Source organism: Aotus nancymaae, unplaced genomic scaffold, assembly GCF_030222135.1.
Source record: "Aotus nancymaae isolate 86718 unplaced genomic scaffold, 86718_ANA_hifiasm-v0.15.2.pri h1tg000076l, whole genome shotgun sequence".
Classification (NCBI taxonomy): Eukaryota; Metazoa; Chordata; class Mammalia; order Primates; family Aotidae; genus Aotus; species Aotus nancymaae.
Genome location: NW_026988491.1, coordinates 1973994 through 1978871, shown reverse-complemented (window position 1 = coordinate 1978871; position 4878 = coordinate 1973994). Strand labels below are relative to the sequence as shown.

At 46.8% G+C, this 4878-nt stretch overlaps 1 non-coding gene across 1 annotated transcript; it reads left to right on the top strand.

Moving 5' to 3' along the window:
• The first annotated feature begins 2962 nt into the window (after positions 1-2962).
• LOC135271337 (U1 spliceosomal RNA) lies at positions 2963-3126 on the top strand. Its single transcript, XR_010339442.1, has one exon. It is a non-coding gene; the product is annotated as a U1 spliceosomal RNA (small nuclear RNA).
• Positions 3127-4878: the final 1752 nt, after the last annotated feature.

The following is a 4878-nucleotide window of genomic DNA, read 5'->3' as shown; positions in this document are numbered from 1 at the left end:
TCCTGCACTCAGTGTGGTTACATGCCACCTATGCATGTGCCCACTAGAGCCTTGAGACCCACTGGCCAGGGTTTTCCCACATGTGAATGAATGAAGCATGTTGAGGTTGCATATTTGTACCACATCTTCTTGAAAAAAATGCCAGAATGATAGAGCTGGAGATCCATGAGTCCAGTCCTGCATGTTGTGAATAAGGAGATGGAGGTTTCACTGCGGGGAGGAGCTTGCCCAAGTTTTCATGCTCAGCCCAGGCCATGCGCACAGGACTCCAACCAGGAGCCCGTCTGTCCCTTATTCTAAGTGAGTGCTTCGTCACTGAGGTGCTCACACTGAAAGGGGACAGCTGGTCCTTCTCTACTGGCCTCATCACTTAGATCAAATTCACCTCCCTACCCTGGAAGACGTGGCTGCATCACCCGGTCCCTGCTTACCTCTCTGACCTCATCACTTAGATCAAATTCACCTCCCTACCCTGGAAGACGTGGCTGCATCACCCGGTCCCTGCTTACCTCTCTGACCTCATCACTTAGATCAAATTCACCTCCCTACCCTGGAAGACGTGGCTGCATCACCCGGTCCCTGCTTACCTCTCTGACCTCATCACTTAGATCAAATTCACCTCCCTACCCTGGAAGACGTGGCTGCATCACCCGGTCCCTGCTTACCTCTCTGACCTCATCTGCCACTGTACTCTTCTCCAGTCTCCTTTATGTTCCTCCAACATACCATGCTCATTCCCACCTCAGGGCCTTTGCACATGCTGTTTCCTCTCCCTGGAGAACCCTTGACTCTGGATCATGAGGTTGTGTCCTTTGATTCATTGGTGTCTTAGCACACACATCACCTTCTCTCAGAGAGGCTCTTCCTAATCACCTAATCTCAGCAAGACACCATCCCCTCAATCTCCATCCCCCTACCCTTATGTGACTTTCTTCACAGCACTCATCACCATCTGAAATCACCTCCTTCATTTATTTGTCTATTCTGTGAGTGCTGTCAGGGCAAGGACTGCCTTCCTGTTCATTGCTCCATCCCAGTACCTCCAAGAAACTTGGCATGTAGTTAGCATTTAGGATATGTTGAATGAACAAATGGATGAAGTCATGAAAAAAAGCATCTGTACTAGACCAGCTCACAATGCATTTCAAGTAGCTGGGACTACAGGCGTGTGCCACCACACTCAGCTAATTTTTGTATTTTTAGTAGAGACGAGGTTTCACCGTGTTGGCCAGGATGGTCTTGATCTCTCGACCTCATGAGACGCCTGCCTCGGCCTCCCAAAGTGCTGGGATTACAGATGTTAGCCACTGCGCCCAGCCACAACTCTGTCCTTCACTCACTGTGTGCCCTTGACCCCATCACTTTCCCTCCCTGGGGCTTGATTCTACTCACCCTCAAAACGAGAAGGCTCTTAGAGACCCCTTCAAGTTCTGAAACTTTAGAATTCTTCATGAGCAGTCTTCACACTTTCAATATCGAGTCCTACCATCTTCTTCTTCGGAAATGTGGTCCATTCCTATAATCTCTGAATTGCATCCATTCACTCAACAACAACTCATGCATTCAGATACCCACCTAACAGATACTTTTGGGGAATCTTCAAATGTTCCTATGTGATAGCATGAAGCACCTGGGATATACTTAGCCACAGTTACAGTTAAATAAAAGGCACTCAATCTTCCCTCCTCTGGTCATTTAATTTAAGCCTCCCAAGGACTTTGGGAATAAAACTGTAACCTACCTATTACAAAGATGAGGAAACTAAGGCCCATCATGGTCAGGGACTTGGCCAAGGCCACACAGCTATGGCTTGGCTAAGCCAGGATTTGAACTCAGATACATCTGGCCTAAACTTTGTAATCTGATCATTCCAACTTGGGATCCCAGCCCTAAAATACCATCCACTCTCCCCCTCTTTAAGAGTGATCTCTGGAGGTTCATTTAGCCATATTCCAGTATTTCTCATCAAAGAGAGAACTGTTTTAAAGACGGACAGTGATTGTTATAACATTGAGCCAAAGCATCCATGGCTTATGGCCTGGGAGAGTTCACAAACTGGGTCTAATTAGTTGCCACCAATTAACATCGAATTACCCTTCAACTTGGTACCACAATCATCTCAAAATCAAAAAGACAGATGACCCAGATCGCACTCAAAGAAAGAGGCTACGCATCAAATGCTATTTACGATGCTAAGCAGATTCCTTTTTCCTACAGTGTGCTGATTTTGAGACACGGAAATACATTCAAATTAACCCCTGAGCTATTCCTCTTCCAAATTCTCCATTTAGAGTTGACTCCATGGCGCGTGATATTACTAATTCAGAGCTCCGGGAAGGCATGCTGATTGCCTGAGACGTGGGTAAGGACTCTGCTAATGCACAGTTTCATGCCGGGTGGAAATCAGAGCTCAGGGCACATGCTCCAGCTCCCAGAGCAACATGGAAGAACTCCCTTTCCCCAACCCCAGGACCTGGCTCCAACCAAATCCATTCTTGAACCCATTAAACAAATATTTATGTCTGGGCATGGTGGCTTGCACCTGTAAGTAACCCCAGCACTATGGGAGGCTGAGGTGGGAGAATAACTTGAGGTAAGGAGTTTGAGACCAACCTGGGCAACATAGTGAGATTCCATCTCTACAAACATTTTAGAAATTAACCAGGCATGTACATGCCTGTGGCCCCAGCTACTCAGGAAACTGAGGCAGGAGGATTGCTTGAGCCCAAGAGTTGGAGGCTGCAGTGAGCTGTAATTGTGCCACTGCACTCCAGCCTGGGTGACACAGTGAGAGCCTGTCTCTTAAAATATACATATATAATATATATTTGTATATATATACATGTGTATATATACACATATATTACCTACTATGTGCAGGACACTGTCCTTGGTGCTGAATATGTAAGCTAGGGCAGAGAATAAAAGATAAAAGGCTCTGCCTTTAAGATACTTACATTGTATACTTACCGGGCAGGGGAGATACCATGATAACGAAGGTCATTTTCCCAGGACAAGGCTTATCCATTGCACTCCAGATGCGCTGACCCCTGCGATTTCCCCAAATGTGGGAAACTCGACTGCATAATTTGTGGTAGTGGCGGACTGTGTCCACGCTTTCCCCTGGTTCTAAAAAAATAAAAAATAAAAAATAAAAAAGATACTTACATTGTAGTGGGAGAGACAGATAATAGTAATAATAAAGTATATACTGCTTTTGGTAGAGAAAAGTTCTATGATCAGGGTCAAGCAGCAGACTGTAGTGTAGGGCAGAGACTGTGATTTAAAGTAGGGTTATAATGAAGATCTTGCTGAGGAGATGATGAATGAAACAAAATTTTATTCCAAGGCTACTGAAAGAATCCAAGGAAAGGTAATGAGGCCTCCATCCATGGGAGAAACAGTGGCGATGCAATAGCAGCTTAACATCTCCAAATATCTTGAAAGTAGAGTCTGCAGTGTTTGTGATGGAGTGGAAGATGGGCAATGGAATAAAGGGAAGAGACAAAGGTAACTCCCAGGTGCCCCGAGCACCTGGGAGGGTGGATTTGTCATTACCCACAATGGACACACCTGCTGATAGAACGGGGAGGATCGATTCCATTTGGGGCACACTGTGTGTGAGATGCCTGCACGACAGTCACATGGAGTTGTCAAGTAGACCAGATATGTTCCCTGTAGATCCTGTTCCAGGCAAAGTCCACTCTGCCCTTTCATGGCCCCTGCTGTGTGTTTGGTTCATACCAAGCCCCTACCTGAAGGCCCCTCCCTCACGTCAACAGGGGCCATCCCTATGTTTGCAATCCCAACGCGTCCATGAGCCTGGAATCCTGCTCTTCAGAAATCTCCTAGTCCCTTTCTCTGTACTTTTCCCAGGCATTTCTTCTTTCCTACCCAGCTCCTAACAGGCAGATGAAAGAGAAAATATTTCAGGGTTGGGAAGGGCATGAGGGGAGGCCCTGCCCTTATATCTCACAAGTGACCAACTCTCTCCGTGGGAGTACGCTGACCTGCCTTCTCCCCCTGTCTCCTGAGAACCCCCGTCTCTTCTTAAGAGCCACAGGCCTTTTCACAATATGCCTTTATCAATATGATTCCAATAAATGTTTCGGTTCTGCATATAAATTCCAGTGCCTGGCTGCCCAGCGGAGAAGACCTGCTCAATGAGTAGGTCATAAAGATGCAATCATGCAATTAAAAGGTGTGGCCTGTCACCCTCGTAAAACTGGAGATCAATGCGGGGGTGAGTGGGGGAGCTGAAGGCAGCAGGGAGAGAAATCTGGCTTCTCTGCAGTGTCTGAAGGATGAAGAAACAGATTCGGGGGGAAAGTACTTGGCTGGGCCTTGGAGAGAGGTTTTGGCTCTGGCTCGGGGTCCCATCGTGGGCCTCTGACCTCCCCTATGGATGGCTGGATGTTAAAAGACGTGGGTTCTGTCTCCAGGCCAGACTCAAGAGATCTGAGGCTTTAAACATGTCCCTTCTGCTCTATAAGCTTCAGTCTCCTTACCAGTAAAATGGGTGCATGATAAAACTATCTTCTTCCCAGAGCTGTTGAGATAGAACAGATCCAAATAATTTTAGTGCCAGAGAGGCTCTGACTCTCTTCTTCACAGAGCTGTTAATATAGAACAGATCCAAATAATTTTGGTGTCAGAGAGGTTCTGAATTCAGGGGCTGCAAGCTCAAATACCTATAGAGGCTGATCAGAGATACACACGAGGGAGAGAGGTGGGCCAGGTGAAGAGTAATAGGGAATGGTGGAGACTGGGGCACGATGCAGTCTCCACCCTTTTCCTCCTGCAGAGGCAGGAAGTCTGATGTCCTGCAGGGATGTCAGTCTGACATCACCAGATCTAATTTTTAAAGAGAAGCAGAAC